Raw genomic sequence first — 21,778 nt, forward strand, 5'->3', positions numbered from 1 at the left:
GCCTAGAAATTTGACTTTTATTCAAGCATGTAGGTGTGCTCTTATTATTTTATTTTATGGTATGCACTCTACTTTATTCAGAGGATCATTTTGTTTGGTGGGGGAAATGGGGAAAGAGGTAGGGGTAAGACCTACCCAGCAAATGGTTCAGCATCACTGGTTCAGTTGTTCCTGTTGCATTATTTTCCCGGCTGGGGATCTTGGTTACCATCAACGGAAATCAACTTTAGTTAACCTAAGCAGAAAAGAAATATAAATGGGCAGGAAAGTTGGTAGCTCAATGGGACTACTGAGAAATAGGCTCAGGAAATGAGCAAGGCTGCAGGAAGCTGAATGGCCAGACCGCCGCCAAGTTTACGCCCAGGAACATCCTCTGAAGGACACTGCTGTGGCCACCACAGGAACTGCTGTCACTGGACACTGGAAGGTGCCCCTCAGTGCTCTCTCAACACTCCTCCTGTGAGTCGTATTCCCTTTGCATAGATCAGGCAGGGGTTTCTGATTGCTGAGCAGGTACCCACTGTCTGCTTCTGGCATTCAGGTTAGCGAGTGTCATGAGTTATAGTTGTCATGTGACGGGAGGCAGGACTCTCCTCTTCCCCCAGATCCATGCACTGGTGGATGCCCAGAGTGTAGGAGGCTGGTGCCAGCCCTTGGTAAGTAAGTGCATTCTTACTATAACCATCTTTCCTAAGCCAATGAAAAGCAGGGCAGTTAAAACGGATTAAAAGATATTTGTTTTGACATCTTTTATAAGCCTTGGCTAATTGGGAAATATGTATTTCTTATTCATAGTTGTTTTTTCCTTCCTTGAGAATTCTGAATTTTTTTCATTTTTCTCTCATTTTCTTCTCACTTTCTCTTGCTTTCTTTCTTTCTTTCTTTCTTTCTTTCTTTCTTTCTTTCCTTCCTTCCTTCCTTCCTTCCTTCCTTCCTTCCTTCTTTCTTTTTCTTCCTTTTTTTTTTTTGGTTAAAATTCAAATTTGTGAAAGATTGTCCTGCAGTAGATGTTGCATTAGAAAGGTTCTGGGTGAGAACCAAGGTGTACTTGGATTTGACTTTTTGCCTGTACCATTAATAGCTTTGAGCCTTGAATAAGCCAGTTAGCTTCTCTGCAACCCAAATTCTTCATCTATAAAATGAAATAAGGGGTACCTACTTTGTAATATAATTATATGAACTAAGAAAATGTTTCAGAGAACCTAGTATATAATAGATGTTCAGAAAATGATAGTTTTACGTCACTATCAGCCACTTTGGGTTCTGAAGATACTGCGTTCATTTCCCTTTGCAATTGTTAGCAAATTAATAATTAGATTTAAAAACTAATTAGATATCTCAAAACTGACTTCCCTTGGACTCATGCTGTGGTCTTTCAATTTTTCCCCTTTGAAAGCAGATTTACAGCAAATACAATTTTTATTTTTCTATGATCCCTTTATTCACACATGTATTTCATAGTTGTGATCATAGCATATACATTGTTTCTTACATATAGTTTTGTATTCTTCTTGAATGCTATGCCATTAAAAATTAATGTCATAATTTACCTAACCGTTTGCTTCCTGGGGATCATTTGTTGTTTCCGTGGTAAATAAGATTAACCTACATATCTTGTAGCATTTTTCCCTGTTTGAATCATTTCTTTAGGATAACCTCTTCACAAGGGAGGGAAAACTGGGTCGAGTTGTATGGGCAGTTCTGTAGTTCTCGATATAACACAAACATCACTGAATGTTTCTGCAGCTATATCTATATATATGTGTCTTAGAGTCTCTACATATCTTAGAGTAGGTACGTGGTTGCACCTTGCCACCATCATCTCTTCATTATTATAAACTGCAAGACGATATGGTCACTTAGTCTTGAGAATTTTTTTACCTCCACACTCACCGATATGTTTACCAACAGTAGGTCCTTACTGGGGAGAATGACACTGTTAATTTGCTTGATATTATGTCTGTCTCCTGAGGCATTACATTATCAAGAAAGCTAGTCATGATTTTAAACATTTTTGACCGAAAATGTTATGATGATGCCTATTACGCATTGAGAACTGCACCCAGATTTGTTCATTTGTTCATTGAATGCATATTGTTCGTTGACCACATACCAGTTGCTTTACTGGATTCCACGGGTAAGATGAATAAGGCATGCATCATGGCCCTTTAGAGTTCAGTCTGTAAGAGGGATGGAAAGTGATTCTAAGGTAACAAGAATTGGGGTGTTCTAGGGAAGCAGAAGATGCAGCGGAAGCACAAAGATCGCCGATTCAATTGTGGGAAATCAGGGCAGGCTTACTGCAGAGGTGACATCCAAATGTAACCCTCCAGTAGGAGTTAGAGAAGCGGAAAAGGGAGGGTGATGTGAGAGAATTCCAAGCAGGCTCTATGAAGGAACTGCGAGCAGTTCAGTTCAGAGCCTGAGAAGGTGAATGATGAGACATGAGGCTAGAAACATGTGCAGGGTCCTGCTGAAGACTGTCCCTCAAGTTTGCATTTTATCCAGACAGAAGTGGGTGACATAGTGAGGAGTTCAGCCCGGGGGCTGATGTGATTAGATCCCCAGTTTTAGAAAACTAGACTGCAGCGTGGCCCAAGGACAAGGCAGTCTATGAGGGCAGTTGTGAAGATACCAGTCAGGATCCTGGTGCAGGAGTCCAGGGTAGAAACAATGACAGACTGAAATCAGATATCAGCTCTGAAATGAGAGAAGTGAACCGTCAAGTTAGTGCAGTGGGGGACAGGGACATACATAGGCATGTCTGACTTAGACTGCGGGGTCAGTAATGCCCCATTCTGCTGCTCTAGGGAGTCCAAGATGACAAGCAGGACTTGGGGATAAAAAGGGGGAGAAGGGATGCACATAGCTTTTGACATGCTGATTTGAGGTTCTTTGATACATGAGGAGAAGAGTGAGTTCAGGACTGAATCCTGGGATTGCTGATATTAAGTCAAGGGTAGGGGAGAGGAATCTATTGGAGATTAAGAAGATGGAAGAGGTGGGAGGGAAATTGCAGACAATGGGCTATCAGAGAAGCCAAGGAAATGCGAGATTTAAGGAGGGCATGGTTAAAAAAAAAACACGGAATGGTCAATTAAAAGAACTAAAACTTACCTCTGGGCTTGGCAATGAATAAGTCAAATCTGATTTTGGCAAGGACGGTTTCATTAGGGTCGTGTGGGCAGAAATCAGGTAGTGACACTTTGGGGGTTGCATGCGTTGGATGAAGTAGAAGTAATGAACATGGACAAGTATTCCGCAGTCTTGGCAGCAAGGGGAATGAGGGGAGGAGGAGAGAGAGGGAGACGATGAACGAGAATAGTGGCTACAAAAAACTATAATAACAACTAAAACTAATTGAGTTATTAACCATGCCACGTACTCTTCTAAGCACTTTCTATGTATATGTATCTACATATATGTACATGTGTATGTATATGCCCATTTTATTCTTGCAACCTTACGAAATAGATATTATTATTTTCATTCCACACATTAAAATACTGAGACATGGAAGTTAGAAGTCTTGCCTGAGTTCATTTAACTTTTAAGATCCGGAGCTGGGATTTGAACCTGAGTCTATTTCAGAGTTTGGGGCTTAATCACTGTGTACATTGCCTCTTATAAGTACCATCTCTAGCAACCTGGAATGATCTCTTTGTTTAGAGATCAGGTGAAAAAAATAACAAGCAAGACTCCTCTTAGAGAACAAATGTTAATATAGAGATTTTTTCCCCCAATAGAACAACAGTAAAGAGTTTATCTAAGTGTAGTTGGGACAAAAGCAATCAAAGGGGCTGTGGAGACATTCCCTCTGTGATAAAGATCAATAGGGGGGCTTGACTTAGCTCAGAGAGACACCTGAAGACTGCTGTGGTAGTTGAGAGTTAAGGTAACAAACATTTGGGAGCCTGTATGCGTCCCGAAGAAAGGAGTGAAGCTGTTCTTACGTATGAATCCTAATCCTGTAGAAGTAGATTAGATGAAAGACGAGTGGAGATCTCTGGTAGTTGTGCTAAGATGGGAGACTCTGCCATTGGCCCAGCTATAAGGTGATCTGTCTCTGATTGAGGTTTGCAGCTTTCGAAGTGGTAATTCTGACAGAGCATGTGAAGAGAGAATCGAGAGATTTGAATGATGCACCCTGGGGCAGGGTGAGTAGGGGGAAGGGAACAACTTAATAAGACTCAGTATTTCAAAGAAGCAAAGTAGGAAACCAATGGCCAGAAACAGAACTGGGGAGATGAGATTGGAAACTGGTATCAGAAGAAGTAATTCACTGAACACATTTTTGTCGCATGCTCTCTCTATCCCATGAGCCCAGCCCTCTGATAGGTGATGAATATGGATTCGGCACGTGTTTATTTGGTTCAGGTGTGCCAGGTTTCAGGGAATACTGGGGTTTCTAAATCAAAATAACTCGCAGCAATTAAAAATATGAGACTGGAATCTGGGTCAGCATTTTAAGATTGGAGATATTAATTTGAGAGGAATAGCACAGAGATGAATATTGGTTCGTGTATCAATTCAAGAATAGCCTAAACTAAAAGAACGTCTTTTGTGTGTTTCTCTGCGTGAATTTCCATGTGGTGTTGAAGGCGGGTATGCTGAATATTCATTTTAGAGTAGATTATCTGGTCCAGATAGGGCACAAAAATGATGTCTTGATCACCTGTCATCAAATATCTCATGGCACTTTTTTTAGAGTTAGCACTTGGACCCTGGGGTCATGGCCACAGTCTACTGTAGGTCATTGGTTCTTACCTCTGGGAAATTTTGACAGGTTTCTTAGAGGTTTGGAATTATTTCTGTTCTAAACTGTCTCCTATTATTAGACACTGTTAAGTATCTGAATGTGTTTTCATCTTTGCAGTGATAAGTGAACATAGTAACAGAAACTCACAGTATTGCTGGAAATGAGTAAAGGCAAGTTTCTGTCCATGGTTCTAGGAATTTATTCCTCTTCAGATTTTTAGTGTTCAACACCCAACTGCCTGTGATTTACAGGAGAAAGACACCAAGGCTAGCATTTGGTGGTTACTCATGGGTTGTTTGTTTGTTTGTTTGTTTGTTCGTTGTTGTGACTCTCTGGGCTTTTTTCTAGGTCATAGTGGAAATGGCATTGGCCTAGCATAGTTTTGGGTAATGAAAAGTGTTTCAGACCCTTTCCAAATAATACTGGTCTGAGAATATGAACATGAGTAGTAGAGTCTGAGTTATGAATGATGATCCTGATAGAACAGTACCACTTGAACCACATGGATATACACCCTAGAGCACAATAAATATTTACTCTCTATGTAAACCTGCCTTGTTCTATACTTGTTTGTATTTCTGTGCATTTGGCTGTACACACACACACACACGCGCGCGCACACACATCCAACTTATTTATACTCATCCCAGCCTGCGTGTAATACTAGCAAATCCTCAATCTACTTTTCATATTTAGTTACTATTGACTTTAATATCATTCAGAAAGTAAGGTGTCCTAGAAAGGTCATTAGTTTAATGTTCCGTAAGTACATTTTCAGTGCTACATACTTCAGTTATCTTTGTCAGTATTTGTGAGCATCTGATTAGTTTTAAGACATCTTTCCTCTTTTCCTGCACCCTCAGAAGTTGATAAATTCAGTTGCCTAAGTGACTCAATAGCAGAGCTTTGTCACTGGCACTTTTCCTGCTTTGCCTGAAGAGCAGGGGTAGGGAATTCTTTACGTAAGTACTCTCTGGACATGTAGGTGTATCATTTATAGGATGCAGGAATTGAGCTAGATGTAATGATATCACCTGCGTGGGTAATACTAATCTACATAATGCTGCACACAAGGTATTTCCTGCTTCCTGTTCTTAAAAGGTAGAGTTTAATGATTTTTATTGCTGCCATGTTTAGTCATAAATTGCATTGAACTATGACTGTAGAGGTAAATATTGTGAACTCTTAGGGAAAAAAAAGAATATTGTTGAAATGATGATATCTTTGATAGGAAGCATTTAGATTAGCCCACATGACTATCTCCTTGATTTCCACCTCTTTAAAAAGTGCCAATCTCACCTAGAAATGTGGAAATTCTTTTCAAATACACTAGCAATTTATTTATTTTGGGACTCCGGAAAGCTCAAATCAATGTAGAATATTTTGAAAAAAGAAACCTGTAACCAGAGTGATTTGTGTGCATCTTAATTTGTTCTTCAGGAAAATTCTGACCTTATAAATTGGGCTTATAAGAAGCAAAACACTGATAAAAAGCATGCACAACTAATGAAATGGTTATGGGCACTCCTTTGTGAGGAAAAATATATGTATGTATATAATATTATATAGTTATATATTTTTTTCCTTTGCTTTCCATTGTAGCTATTTAATAAAAGGGAGAAACACACATTTCTCTTAATGTCATAGTGAACAGCTTTTCCATTATGCATTGGTCGCTCTAATATGTACAGCGAATTTCAAGTGTAGAGTCTGTGCTTCTAAAGAGCTGATGATATAGTCGAGAAAGATCAAAGAACACCTAAAAGAAAACAAACAATTCATAAGAGCACAGAAGAGGTCCCATGTATATATGGCAGACACTGGCTATCAGAGTTCGCTTCCTGAGCTGATTAAAGATGACCAGAGTGTTTTAAGAAGTCCTTTAGAAGTGGACCTTCTACTATTCTCAAAGGAATGTTAATTTTTAGAACAGCAGAGGTCAAGAGGAGGTACTTTCCTCATAGAGGTAATTGTGGCCGCAGTCAGGCAGGTATAGCTTAAACCACATGTGTAACTTAAGTGGTGTTTTCAGGGTATGGTAAGTATCATTCTGACTGGAGTCAAGTTTTTTGTGAAAGGCAGAATTTGGAGATAAGGATGGAAGAAGTAGATAAGTCCCAGATGCATGGAGGGTATTGCTTGAATTCCAAAGCAAATACGTGCCTTTTATCCTGTAACATCCAGTTAAGTAGACATCCAGTTAAGGGTTTTGTACCTTTAGGGAAGTCACAGGTGCACATGTTCCCATGATGGAAGAATGGAGAAAGGGACGGGTATGGAATCTACTGAGCACATCACTGAAGATATTTAAAGTGTCAAACAGTGAGAGTCCACGTGAGAGTGGTGGCGGTGGGACTTGAAAGAAAGAGATGGACTAAGAGACATTTCAAAGGCAGAATTAGCCTGTCCCAGTGCTTAACTGGATTTGGAAATACTGGAAGGAGCAATAATCATTTCATCAGAAGTATCAGTGGAACTATCTGTCATAATAGATTAATCCCTGCATGCCATCAATCTGTAGGTCTGAACAGCAAAGCCAAGATGATTTGGGAGAATGGAATTTTGCCTTCTGTGGTTGATGACCTGCTCCCAAATGGCTTATTTAATTATGGGATATTCTGTTCCCTCCGGGTGACAAATGTCGGAATGGCATCATTGAGAGCTTCAGATGTTGACTAGGGAATCCTTTCTTCTAAGGGGTGTGACTTCATTGTCATGTGTCCTGAACATGTGGGCTAAGATCCCTCTCCATCTCCTTTTTCCTCACCTGCAGCCACGCTGGAGCCAACAGCCATCTTTTGATTGGATATGTGGAATTGGCAAAAATAATTATTACCATGTGTGACCCTCAATATTGTACCTCTTTTTCAAAAGCCTTTTAGGCACATATCACTAGGATGTTTCTTTTAGTAGTACGGTGAGATAGGCATAATTTTCCAATAAAAAATAAAGGAAAGAAAATTCTTCAAATTGGATAATAAATTGGATTTTTGCCCATCTGGATAGAGTAGGTCAAGGTTAGTGCTTTGAGTGCTTTAGCCTAGAATAAGTAAGCAAAATTTTATACATAAATATCACTTATATGCCACTTACATTAAATTTGTGCTGTGGATACATATCAAGGGCTGCTTTCAGGGTCTTATCCATATTCATTGGCTGATGTAAAAGCAAAATGGGATGGGAGTCTTCACTGGAAAACACCCTACATGTTGACATCTGGTGTCCAAAGTTGATGTCGATATTAATATTATCTTAAGGGGTAGCAGATTTCAATCTGTTTGGAAATGTTTAGAAATCGGCCCCCTTTTCTACATCAAAGTACTGCTCTGCCTTCAACTATTTTCTCAAAATGGAGACTATTTAAGTAGATAGGTGCTCCAGATGATAACTATAAATACAGATCAAAGATCAAACACGGATGAAGGAGGTGACCATCTTATAGGAGTGTACATTGTTGTAAATATTTATATATTTGTTTCTCTCGAGGCCAAATAAAATGCATCTTAAACATTTTCCTGGGTCCACATGTAAGTGATTAAATTCCTTATTCATTTTGTACTCACAGTGTAATGTGAATGAATTAGAATTAGTGAAGAGAAGATTGGCTTATATAATTCCGATAATTACTCCAGCCCACTAAAATGCATGCTTATTGTCAAGATTAGGGCTTATTAATTCTTCTCATTGGTTTGCCATCCCTTTAGTGGTGTGCCCTTCTCCAAACTCTTCTCGAGAACATGAACATTAAATGAATGAGTGAATAAAAGACTGAATCGGTAAATAGGATTCTCTGGGGGCAAAACAGCTTTTAAACTAGCAAATTGGTTCTGTGATGAACTGATCTAAAATGTATTAGATAATAATGATGATTTACAATGAAAGATTTACGTGTATTGCTTTATCCTCAGAACGACACTGTGAGCTAGGTGTTATTTTTAAATTTTTTTTTTTTCAACGATTATTTATTTTTGGGACAGAGAGAGACAGAGCATGAACGGGGGAGGGGCAGAGAGAGAGAGGGAGACACAGAATCGGAAACAGGCTCCAGGCTCTGAGCCATCAGCCCAGAGCCCGACGCGGGGCTCGAACTCACGGACCGCGAGATCGTGACCTGGCTGAAGTCGGACGCTTAACCGACTGCGCCACCCAGGCGCCCCAACTAGGTGTTATTTTTAACCCATTTTGTAGATTAGAAAGTTGGGGGAGAAAAGGTATTAAATAATATCTGGTTCAGAATCACACAGTTGGTAAGTTACAGAGCTGTGATTCAAACCCAGAAATTAACTTATGAACCCAGGCTTTGAGACATTACACTATACTATCCACTATTATAGAGTGGAGGACTCCTACCTTATATAAAAATTTTAGTTCTCTATGTGTTGAGAGCTTTTTGATATCAAAAGGGATTATTCTTTAATTTTTGAAACACTGGGAAGGGCCATGAGGTGGAGAAGTTGTGTGCTTTGGATCTTCTTGAGTCATTGTTGTATACTCAGGGCTTTTCTAAGTCACACTGAATGAGCATTTCAGTTTAAAAACATGTTAAAGCATTTTGCTGACTAAGTATTTCTAGGTAAATTGGACTCCCTGCTAGCTACTGTGTGGATTATTCAGTTATGAAGTTAGTTTTCTGGGTATCTGTTAACTTTTCAGCTAAGCAAACCATTCTATGTCATGAGACGTGTAATCAGACTTCGATGTGAACCTCAAAAAATATGATTGGGAAACTAAACCTATTTCAGGAAGAAGGGCCCATAATATATTGCAAGTTTCTGTTCGTGGGTTTTTTTTTTTTCTCTTCCATTACCATTGCGTGGATTCCAGAACATAGTAGAGTTTCTAGCTGAGTGTTAGCTGCAGTGTTGCAGAGAAAAAGTTAACGCCCTAACTGTAAAGTTCAGTATTGCTGCCATATAAATTGTTGCCCCGTCTAACTGATTTGGCATCCAGTGAAAGTGAGAGGCCTTAATTCTTCTTTCTTTGAAGAAGGGAAGTAGGGAAAATGATGATCATGGGCTTTTTGATGAATCTGTGAGCAACCATGGAATGAAGATAGACCCAAATACTCTGATGATATCTTTTTCTCTTGTTTATTAGAGGTGGTCCTTCTGGAAACATCATTTGGCATATGGTATTTAATTTTGTCTATATATTTCTGATTGTAGGAATTTCTGGGCTTCTGTAATTATCTCTCTCTCTCATACCCAGGAGCACGTATGTACATATAGACACACACAACCAAGACTGCATGATATTAGAAATGTTTCACTTCTCTGACTCCATAGTGCTCGATGATGTTTCATAGTGTAAATGTTCTCAACGAGGAAAAGAGCCAAGGACACATATACTGGTAGGAGGCGTATTTATTCCTCACTAGGTTCGGTGATGCCACATGTCTTGCCGAATGAGTTTGCCATCCAGGAGCCTCAGATTCTGCCAGAGCCTAGGGTTCTCGTGGATGTGTTTGCCAGTAAGTCACTCATTCCAGGGAAACCAAAGTGACCTGCGTCAATGGCGTGGCTGTTCTCACAAGGCTTGGTTGTTGACCCCAGGCCACCTGTCTTCCCTGAGTACCTCCATACATCTCTCTTTGAGAATTTCTAGTGCCCTACCATTTACTCAAGTTCATTGAATTTACAGTGATCACTCTTAACCTTAAACATATAAGGGAAAGAAAGCAAATCCCACCATTTTATGTTCTACACTGTATTTGTGTACAAAATGTAAGGGACACAATTTTGAAAGTTGTTTTCTTCGGCATTCTAAAATGATGTGAAAAATCAACTAAATATTCTCTATATCAAAATGCTTAAGGACTACAGCTTCCACAAATATTGTAAAATATTTTAAATGACAGTAAGCCACATATACGTATGTGGGAATAGTCATGTACATGTTACTGACTTACATACGTGTGAGATTAGGTGGTATACATGAGTAAGCATTTAGCTGAGGAAAATCGGACACGGCACAAAATGAGACTAAGGTTGCAGACTCGATTCCTATAGAGCCTGTTTAGTTAATTCAGTTCTTAATCCATAAATTGAACCCCTGACCATTGGTCATAGCTTGTGTAATATTGCAGCTGGTCCAGAAAGGCAAAGCAAATGAATTAGGGCAACTCACCCCACTGTTGCAAAAACAAGCAAATTTATCAGGGTAGATCCATAATGTATCTGTTCTTTTGAGGGCAAGTTTAATTTTACTCTCAAATTCAGTGTGATTTTGATATTACTATGTAAGTCTTGTTAAAATATGTAAATAGGGCATTTACTAAACTGTCTTTATTTAGTGTTCTTTTAAGTGATCATAAAATTTTAATGACTATTATTACTGATACTCTAATAAGTACTTCAATGAATTTTTTGATGGTTAAATATAATTTGTATGTTACTCCAGAATCTCAATGTGGGGATTTTAATATTGAAACATTACCGTAAAATATTCATGCCATCAGCTTTCCATATTGCTATACCATAGAATAAATGCATGTTGATTTGAACTTAAATCTTTCTGACATTCAATGGTTTGGGTATCGCAAAATCTTGTAATGCATTAGTCATTCAGCTGAAGGAAAGTGACTTGCATTTTCAGAGTATTTATAAATTGATGTTAAAAACCATTTTATTCTAGCCAAGAAGGCTTCTGCTTTACAGTCTAATTTTGGACATATATGTGGGTTACTTAAATAGAGAGATAACATTAATGTTTCAGTAGCAACAAGTGCTGGGTGAGGTTAAGGCCAAGAGTTTCGCATTCCTGTTATCAAAACGCTATTGTTGAACTTAAGGACCACAAAATATGATCATTGCTGAATGTTTAAATGATTTGGATTCTTTTGAACTCTGCTACGTGATACTGTGTTTCCTCACACCTTAAGGCCCCCCACCCCCAAACTTTTTTTTTTTTTTTTTTTTTTTAAGGCAGACCAGCCATTAGTGGGAAAGGTTTCATCTCCTGTGCCTGTGATTAGCTTGATGGCAAACAAAACAGCTCATGATAGTGTGTTCATGCTGCTATTTATGTAGACATTAGGCACAGGAACAGGTTTTTAACAATATGACTGCTTGGGCTTTATGTTACACATCATGAAACATTTTGTTGATGCTTTATAAATAGTGTTACCTATTTATAACCTCCAGCCACTATTCTTTTAGTGGCATTCTCAAGTGGCTTTTGCTTTTGTTAACATCAGCCACTCACGGGCACTTCTGTTCCATTGCTTGAAAGTTAAATGGGAATATGTGAGTTTTAGCTGGCCAAATCTTCATGCAACTCTGGGAAATTGTTAGAGGTAAGGAAGTTAGGATATAATTGACGTCAGATAACAAACATTGAAAATGTTGAAAAGGAACAGATCGGGTGAGTTTTATATTATGAAAATGTCACTCAACAGACTCAGAACAGTAGCTTTATTTGAAAAGATCCTCCATACAATGGGAATCTTATATTCCATTAAAAGAAGAAAAAGAAGAAAAAAAAACTGAGGTGACAGGAGATTCCTATGGGGGAAGAGCTGTCTGTGTCTATCTCAGGGAATCTTTGGGGGGCATTCATTCTCATCTTGGAGGTAGAGGGAAGATTTTAAAGTTAATAATATTTCTGCCACCTTCCTCCTTCCTTCCCATGTGCTTACAGGCAGAGGCACAAACCTGCCCTGTATCCCATGTGTCTAGTAGAGAATCTACATCCAAAGCAGGAAGGGTAGAGAAAAGAGAGCAAAGTGAGGGAAGGAGGTGAGCCCTGTGTTTTGTGGCAGCTTGTAAAATCAGGAAAGGCCTTTGCAGAAACAGGAGCCAGGCAGAACTCCCACCAACGCCGAATACCCCGTTAATGAGTGCTGCCCCGCATGGCTGCTATTTGTCATCACAATCGGTACAGGTCAACAAAGGATTCCAAGATTTGTATTAATAAACAAGGTAGAGAAATAGGAAGATGAAGTGAAGGGGAAAAATATTAACCTTTCTAATTTTTTTTTCGGGTGCCACTTTTTGACCTGGGAGGGATTGTAGTGAAGAGAACATTACCAAACCTGCATTATCTGTGTTATAGGCCCATCCCCCGACTGGTTCAGAGCAGAGCGCACAGCTTCCGTTCACTTGCAACCTCCCCATGGGCTTTTAGCGATGGCAGAAGCCACTCACAGGTGAAGGCAACTCCGTGGTGGGTACATTTCAGATATCCGTGGGCACACGGTGGCCGAGCCCAAACCCAGTAGACCTTCTTCTGGGAGCATCCACCACATACAGCATCCTTCTTGGCAACTTCTGACAAAATGGAGCTGTGGCCATGGACCTGGATCCCTCTTATGGTGGTGAGAACCCTTTTCCTAGCTACAGAAAGCAAATGCACGACTCCTATAGTATGTTCAGACTAAGAAGGGGACCCTGCCTTTAACAGGCAAGGTCTGCGGGTCTTGTGCATCATAGTCTCTGTAGAATAGGATGATGGCAGGCATTAAAGCTTGGGGAGGATATAAAAGTCCATCATAATAAGGCGAGATTAGTGTATATCACAGTTCAGTGTACCAAAAAGGGAGGTGACTTTTCTGTCCCAGCTGATTATTCGCAAACGCCATAAACTGAGGTCTACTCTGTAGCCAGCTGGATTTCTAAAGCAAAGTCATTAAGGGAAGAGGGATCATGCATCAAATGGGACAGTTACTTTAAAATGGGAGCAAGCAAGCCCAGAGTTAAGGAAATAAACCAGGATGAACGGAATAACTTGAGCACACCTACGTAGGTAGGTCACAGAATGAGCTACATGGTAGAAAATCATTTTATGCCCAGGAACCTTAAAGAATAACCCTAAAAAAAAAAAAAAGTGCTCAAAGAGTCCAGATATACTTTTGTTCTTTGTAAACGGTTATTTCAGAGTGATTTCCCTAAAGGTTGGCGTTACCCTGCCTAAAGGTTTGTGGTCAACAAAAGTCTTTGGGGAAAGATCTTTAGCCACTTTGAAGTAGAAAGTCAATGCCTGCTCTGAATTGTGACAGGCTCGTAAACCCCAAACAGGTCTGAATGGAGTGGAGGCATGAGAGAATCAATTCTCCCTGCCGTTCTGGTAGGCAAAAATATTAAAAACTATGCTCAGTCTCTTGAATCTTTTATTTTCTTCCTTTAATGCCAAGCCATGTATAATAATCCAGCAGATTATACAATTAAAGCCCACTGAGAGGTCTGTTCATTTATCTTGGCTGTGGTTTCTATCAAGCATTCCTCAATTATTTCCCATAGTCTGTATTTTTTTTTTTTTTTAACCTGGCAACGATGTCAACTTCAGTAAGTTAAGATGCTATGCTTCTTTTGCTGTTTCTGCTTCAGTGCCTTATTAAATGCACCAGCTAAACAGAAAATGCAGTATAAATATGTTTCATGAGTCATTTAAGGATTCAGCCAAGAGACATTGCAATTGACTTTTGAGTCCATTTTTAGAACAAACTCTTTCAAGACCCTTCTCAACAGGAACACTTCCCCTGCACTAGAACTGACATGACTGTATGCATTACTTTATTTTGATACTGACATTTAAACAATAAAATAAAGCCATTTAAAACAAATAGTAGTGCTTTAAGTGTCTGGGCTGTCAAGATATCAAATTATATAACTTGGAAAAAATCAGAATTCATTGTTAATGGTATGCACTTAACACAAAGGGTCGCTGGAGTACTCACCAGATATATATTCAGCTACCATGTTGGAGCTAACAGGCTGTATTCCTTTAGATAGAATTGAGTATATTCACTTAAATGGGCTTGACTCTAGTACAATCACTGTATTCAAATGTCAAAAAAAAAAAAGAGAGAGAGAGAAAGAGGATGTCACAGAGGGTCACAAATTATGTTGGATTTTGACAGATTGTAGCCTTGCTTTACAAGAGCAGTAACATCTCATTTGTCACCGTTTGATCTGTAAGTGCGGGAATGAGAGCGGAAGGCCCTCCATCTCCGCCACAATTTAATCGCTCTGAGGCCCACGGTGGTGGTGGGAGCCACCTGCCCAGGCACCGCACTGCTGATCTGTTTTAATTTAATCGTCCGTCAGCTGGATGAAAGCATAAATCGTCTCTCTTTGATCTGCAAATGGTGTGTTTTTGTAAAGCAGGGTGTGGGATCAGGGAGAAGGGACTTCAGATTTAGCGCAGCCTGGACACCATGGCCCTGTGGGCCCTATGGAGACACCCAGAGTGGTGTTTGACTTCCTCGGAGTCGCAGACCGAGAAAAGACTCTGGTGAAACACAGAGCAAAACAGGGAAAGTAGCGGAAGGAAACCGATTTGCGTTAAAAGGTTAACAAATAAAACCTTCCAGGCATAATAAGATACTATTCTCAGAGAACGAAAAACGGTTACCATTCACATCGACTCATCTTTTAAATACATTTTGTTGTTGTTAGCGTTTGAATTTTGGCTGCAGGAGAAACAACAGAGAAGACTGTAAAAAGGTTTTATTGTTGTTGCTATTATTATTATTATTATTATTATTATTATTATTATTATCCTCTCCTGTGAATGGTGAGCCTTATGAATGTAACCTAAGTTTTCTAAGGACAGCATGCACAGTAAAAGATGGTTTTGTTACAGTTGGGAGGTGTGGAGAAGTGCACACTTTTAAGTAAACTAAATGACATGAAGCCTGAACACAATGAGTGCTACATCAAAACAGTTATTTTATGAGCATTTAAGTGGTCTCACAGACAAACATTTTAAGGTGCTTTCCACATCATTCCTTAGTCTATTTCTCAGAATCGCAAATAATATATTTTTATGAATAAAAGGGAACCACTTTATAGCACTGCTGCCAGAAATAATTTGGGAAAGAAGAACAGTTAAAAACACATTCCATGTTTTGTAGTTTTTAAAAGAATGACTCCTTAGTGCAGAGATTAAAGCAATAGCACCAGGTTTTATAGCCATTAGTAGAAATACTTCCACCATTATAAGATGCTACCATCTCGATGGGTTTGTTTGTTTTTTTTTTTTTTTTTTTTAATGAATCCTTTAAACAGAAACTTGGGGGCATGCTAGACATTTTGACACAGAACATTTCCAATATATATATTTAATAACCAAAATATTTCTAAGGAAGAATCCATTTTGGGAAAAATCCCCAAGAGTAAACTAGAAATTTCCAAAAGACTTCCCCCAGTCTACAGGGAGTTGCTCCATAAACCAAAGAAAAATTCCCCCTGAAATTCCTTTAGGATACCGTGGAAAGCAGGAACAATTTACAGTTCAATTCCAAAAGCTAAAAATTTCTTCACTTGGTAATGGTTCTAATAAAATTACCAGCAGAGGGGGAGGCCCCCAAAGACCGGATGAGTCATCCTGCTTATTCTGGGCCATGTATTTAGTTTGGCGTTCACCTTCCATAATTTCCATTAATGGCTTTTCTAAGCAGTATTTGCATAGGAAACATAAAGGTGTCTCTGCCACTTCCATTTATTAAGTTATTCCACTGCACTGCTGCTGGCTCAGAGGTAAACATCGCTGAGCTTTTAGGTGAAATTAAGTCCCACAAAGCAGTTTTGGAAAAACTTGAATTTTGATCATGGGATTCTGAGGAGTAGAAATAGTGATTGTGCCACCTACGTCTGTGTGAGCGAAAGGGGAGAGCAGATGGTCTAGACTCTTCCTGCCTTGTAGGGCTAAGCTCTGCTCATGTGCTTGGACCCAGGACAGACCACAAAGAGGGAAGGGACACAGGAAAGGGGAGGGAGGAGATGGAAGAAAGAGGAGTGGAGAAAGGAAGTGTAAAGTGTGTTATGTCCTATATAACACACTTTTTTTTTTTTTTTGGAAGTGATGAAGGGCCCCTAGCAAGCTCCTTTACGTGTCCTTCACTGTAACCCAAGATCCTAGTCTTCTGCTTCAATTTTTTGACACGTTAGAATTGAAACAGCTCTTTTCCTGTCTTTTCTTCCAAGGCAAATTCATTCGTTCGTTCCTTCATTAGTTTGTTTCCTCCTTCTTTCCTTCCTTCCCTCCCTCCCTCCTTCCTTCCCTCTCTCTTCCTTCCTTCTTCCTTTGTTTCTTTCTTTTAGAGCAAGAGTAAATCTTAAGAGTATCAAGTATATAAACTACTGTCTTTGGACACATGCAGGGATTCAGCCTTTTCTTAACCTCATACACCTCTTCAGTTACTAAGCCTAGAGGATTCTACTTACGGAGGATCCTTTGATCTTTTTCGATGCATCCCCTCAGCTTGAGTATAGGTCACTCTCCTTTGTCATCTGCGTGACTGAAATTGTCTCCACTGGTCTACGTGTCTTCAGTGCCACCTGTGCCCGTCACCTTTTGCACCGCATAGGATGAATTCCAACCATCCGAGCCATTATATAGGCAGCTATTCACAATTAGAACCTGATTTATCTCCCTAGCCTTCTTAAGGTACCATAGGTTTTAGCCACCTTGCCCTTCTCCTGATTGCCTGCACGTAGCATGTCCTCATTCCTACATATCTCTGTGCAGTCTCTCAGTCTGGAATGCCCTTCTCATCCTCATTTTTGCCTGGAGAAGTTCAACACAGCTAGAAGAAATGACTTCTGTTTTGTGAAGACTTCCTGAATCCTTAGACAGAATTAATTGTTTTTTTTTTTTTTTTTCTCTACATTCCCATAGGATTTTCTACATACCTCTAGTATAGCACCAAATATATTACAGTGAGTTGTTAAAGAGTCCCCCAGTGGATTCTGGGTCTTTGAGGGCAGACAGTAAGTTTCATTCTTGTCTGACCTTCTCTCCTCCTGCCCCTAAACCCAGCATGGTGTTTGGGACCTGAGTCCATGTTCCGTCAATACTGATGATAAACTCATTGGCAGTGGATATACTAGGAACATTCTTTGAAGGTTCACTTGAATTGTGTATGTATGTGTGTGATCATGCTTGTATGAGTGTGTGCGTGTTTATATGTGCATTATATTTGTTAGTAGCCTTAATTTTTACCTACTCTTTTATAAGATTTTTGTATCTAATGACTCAATGCTAGGATCTGTTATGCCAACTGAATTAGTCCTCCAGGCTACTCTAAGAAAATCTGGCTGTTAATTTATATGAAAAGGAACCACAAACAATAGAGAAAGAGAGAGAAGAACCTACCATTTATATTGAGTCCCTACTGTGTGCCAAATTCTGTCCTTAGATGCTTTTTATAATCTTAGTTATACTTCTCAGAGGCCGTAAAATAGCCAGATCCCAGGTCTGCCATTTTTGGTTGAGTCAACTTGGGCAGTTACTTAGTCACTATGTGCTTCTGTTTCTTTTTCCTTTTTTTTTCTTCATAGATTGCTGTAAGGAATAAATGAGTTAATGCATGTAAAGCACCTAAGACCTTGCTTTGCACATACTAAGTGCTCAGTATTGTCAACAAATATATAATTTTTAGTAGCACCTACTATCCTTATGTCCTTACAGATAAAGAGGCTAAGGCTTCGAGCGTGTTTAGGTATCTTGGCCAAAGTCATATAGCTAGGAAGGAGCAGAGCTGGGGCTGGAGGTGGGAGTGGGGGAATCCCATTCAGTGCTTTAGGCACTTGTGTTTTTCCTCCACTGCAGCATGCCTCTCTCTCCAGAGTCCCCTATCAGAACCTGTCCAAATCATTGATTAAATAACTCAGAAGAAAAAAAAATTAATTAAATGATCACACTGAAGCTATGTCAAATGGGAAAAAAAATATTCCACTAAATATTCTGTTAATGACTTCAAACCCTGTAAGCTGAGTTGACATCACCTATTACAGAGATGGGGAAATCAGGCAAGGATAAAGTTGGTTGGTGGGGATAGTGGAACTCTGTATTTTTCTAAATTCATTGTTAAATCCTGCCAACAATAGGAATTCTGGTTTGGGAAATGGCAGCATCTTTAGGATCATTTTGGAACCTGGAGCAAAAGAAAATACAAACATTGACTTTTGTACAATTATTTAGACTTTACTCTAAGGGCACTTTATGTTTTTAAAGACTTCCAGTCTATTTTAATAACTTCTATTTCTATTGCTAAATGTGTGACCTCTAAATTGAAGGCACACCTGCTATTGTACATGCTGCTCTGTACCAAATACTGTGTAGGGAAAGAAATGAGGGCTAGGCTTTTCCGTGACAATGAACTTCACTTTCGTGGAGACTGATCACTCTTGAGAGGTGATAAATGCCAGTGGAAAGGTACAGTAAGCCATCATATATTAAATATGGAAAAGTAGCTTTAAATAATACTGAAACGTGCAAAATACAAGCTGACAGCCACCACGAAATGAATTGTAAGCCAAGATTTTGTTTGACAGAATTAACAGCCAATGAAGATTTTGACAAGAAATGCCAGCATACACAACACACATGTTAGCTAATGTGTCAACAATCATGCTATTTTTACATATGTGTCTCCTGTCTCTTTTGGGGTTATTGTTAAGAAATTTTAAGATTATTTTCAGAAAAAAGTAGACTGTGATTTCTAAAGTGGTTTTTAACTGTGATTAATTATCGTACCCCAGAGTATTCTGTCTTCTTGAATCTGATTAAAATAGTTAGGGATCTTACTGTGTTTGTATTTTTTCATAAAACAGATATTGCCAAAACACGAAGCCGGGATTATTGTTTTTGTTATTTGTGGCTAGAAGTAGGAATGCAGGAGTATCAGAGACTGTGGCCACTTGGGGGTTCAGAGCTCTGTTGCAGAAGCCGTTGGCAAGGATGAAGTGGGCTCTCCGGGTAGATGAAGGTGTGACTCCATCAAAGGTTCTCCCGAGACAAGTACAGACTAAGTGTCGGCTTCTTTGCAAAAAGGTCTGTGTTCTCTTCACTTGATGTTGATGTGCCAGCCATTGTGCTAGGCTTTAAGTATACACTCGTCAACAAAAGCCGATGTGATCCATGTTCTAGGAAAGTTGAAGATGTTGTATGTAATAATCTCCTGAATAAATGTAACAGCGGAAGTACTTATGTAGCAGAGGTAGGTGGTGCCACGAAGTGCTTGCAATAGCTTAACAAGCACAGCTTGTATGAACGTCTAACGTCGTACACATTACAAACAAGCGTTTGTGATAGATTTGTTACGAAGAGGGAGCTTTCACTGGCAATTGTACGGTGCAAAAGAGAAGGCGAAAGGAAATGCAAAACTCATAGATGTTCATGTACCAGAGAATCCTCTGAGCAACACAGAAGGTATCTATGTCATTTCTTTGTGTATCTTTCAGAAGAAATGATCCCTCCTTTTCTTGTTTCTAGATTATTCTGGTTATCCTTATTTCGGAAGTGTTCTGCGGACTAGGGGAGATTGGCAAAGGTGTTCTTAGAACAAGTTGCAATCTGATTGCTTCATTAGATTTTAATAATATGCTTGGTGGTTTCTGCCTATTTTGAATGGGCTCCGGTCAGTAAGAACCATCAGGCTTGGGAAACTGTACAAGTGTGTCTGTAGTTGGGGAGATGGGTTAAGCTAACGGTGGCAGCTCATCAGTTGTAGAGCCAAAAATAGAACACTGGCTTCTGAGTTTAGTGTCTGGGCACTAGAATATCCAGCACACTCCATGCACAAGGGCCCAGTGATGTTGTCCAGCCCCATCGTTTCTGTGAATTGGATACCGGGAGCTCCAGGGAGGATTAGGTTATGATTTGGTGAATCTATGATTCCCTAAGAAGGTCTTAGGATGTCTAAAAATATCTTCCTTTTCTCTCTTGACACTTAGAGGAAATCTGCTTCATGGTCCCCTCAGAAGGAGGACTGAAATGAATTTATAACCTGAATGCCTATATTAAATATTTGCCCTAAAAGCAATGAGACCGGGGCAACTGTGCATGTATGAAATACGCATTGTTTCGGGAGAACATTTTCAGAGTCTGCAGTCATGACAAAAGTAATAAAGGAGGATAATATTTAAGTTGATAAAAGATGCAAACATGGCTTTATTGGGTTTCTAAATTCAAATTAAAAGAATAAATATTTCATCAGTGATACTAATTAAAGATTGGTCAAAGATTTGTCTGTGTCTCATATAGCAAATACCAATCAGAACTGATTAAGAGAAGTAACATTTATTGGACTGCTCAGTTATAGAAAGAAATGATTACTATGAAGTCCATTTTACTGAGTAATGGTTATTTGATTATAACTTGATTTTCAAATGACATTAGTGCTTCTTGATATCATGTCCCTCTGTTCTTTCCATGGAGTAGAATTTTGATCTGAGGGTGGAGGCGGATAATGCTTTGGGATGACTAATTATATACATTTTGTGTATTAGTCGTATTGTGTAGTTATGTGTGCTTCAGTGTTTTTCCTTAGCGCCATCCTTGCTTTTTAAAAAAGCCAATTAAAAAGTTGATTGAAAGGGCTGTGAGGTTCACGTCTTCTCATTGGATCAACATAGTCACATGTTTCTTTTCTGTTTTGTTTGAAGTATTCATGTCTTATTAGACAGAAAACTCTGATAAAAGCCATTTGTGTATTCAGTAAAAATAGCAGTTGAGGCAATAGCGTTAATGGTGATATTATTTCAGTGTTCATGGTGATATTCAGACCATTGTCTCTGGGCTGGGTCCCCTGGTGTACAAGACGGGGCTGTTCTGTAGTCGGGCCTGGGGGCTGAAATCTCAGAGGCAGGTGTGAATATGTACACATAGGGTTCTGGGTGCAACATCTTTCTGCCCAGTTTCATTCTTTAGAGTTTGAGGCATGTGAAGTCCCACGCAAATGCCCACTTGCTCACCTTTCTTTCTGAACCATGGTATGTGCTCTGGATTCCCTTACTTTTAGTTTATAAGCTAGGCTGATGCAAAAGTGGTTTTGCTCGTCTACCTAATAAATGTAAACAGGCGAATCAGAGGTCACCATGGTCTGGACTGTACTGATGTCAGCCTTAGTCGTCCTTCCCCCCCCCCCCCCCACATGGACTCTATCCACTTTTCTCAAGGAAGGGGTCATGGAGGTGTGGGGATGTGGTCAGCATTTAGATGGAATTGTCTTTAACCCTCTCAGGAGTCTGGATGTGACCAGAACAGACTCGAGATTCCTTTTATGCTTTCCAGGTA

At 39.5% G+C, this 21,778-nt stretch overlaps 1 protein-coding gene and 1 long non-coding RNA gene across 23 annotated transcripts in view; both read left to right on the top strand.

Moving 5' to 3' along the window:
- ESRRG (estrogen related receptor gamma) overlaps positions 1-21,778 on the top strand; it is a 632,553-nt gene that overhangs the window by 500,251 nt on the left and 110,524 nt on the right. The window lies entirely within an intron of this gene.
- On the top strand, positions 1,005-21,042 carry LOC147572479 (uncharacterized). Its single transcript, XR_015246162.1, has 2 exons — positions 1,005-8,685; positions 8,923-21,042. It is a non-coding gene; the product is annotated as an uncharacterized LOC147572479 (long non-coding RNA).

Source organism: Puma concolor, chromosome E4 (genome assembly GCF_028749965.1).
Source record: "Puma concolor isolate L17-30 chromosome E4, mPumCon1.1.hap2, whole genome shotgun sequence".
NCBI lineage: Eukaryota > Metazoa > Chordata > Mammalia > Carnivora > Felidae > Puma > Puma concolor.